Below are 472 nucleotides of genomic sequence, written 5' to 3'. Positions count from 1 at the left end.
GAAAAACAGCATGTTCAGCAAATGGTGCTTGCAAAACTGGATCTCCACTTGTAGAAGAATGAAACTAAACCCCTATCTTCACCCTGCACAAAAGTAAATTCCAAATGGCTCAAAGACCTCAATGTAAAGCCTGAAACTCTGAAACTATTAGAAGAAAACATTGGGAATAACCTACAAGATATAGGCATAGGAAAGGATTCTCTAAACCAGACATCAATTGCTCAGGAAACAAGGGCAAGAATTAACAAATGGGACCTCATTAAAACAAAAAGCTTCTGTACATCAAAGGAGATAACGAAGGAAGCAGACAGAAAACCCCCAGACTGGGGGAAATTCTTCACCAGTGACACATGCAACAGAGGTTTAATTACCAGAATATATAACAAACTTAAAAAACAGAGAACCAAACAAGAATCAACCCAATTGAAAAGATGGGCTAAGGATCTGAACAGAGAGTTCTCAAAAGAAGAAG

The sequence above is a fragment of the Nannospalax galili genome, unplaced genomic scaffold, assembly GCF_000622305.1.
Source record: "Nannospalax galili isolate Female #2095 unplaced genomic scaffold, S.galili_v1.0 scaffold388, whole genome shotgun sequence".
Taxonomy (NCBI): Eukaryota; Metazoa; Chordata; class Mammalia; order Rodentia; family Spalacidae; genus Nannospalax; species Nannospalax galili.
Note: the sequence above shows the minus strand (reverse complement) of the source record.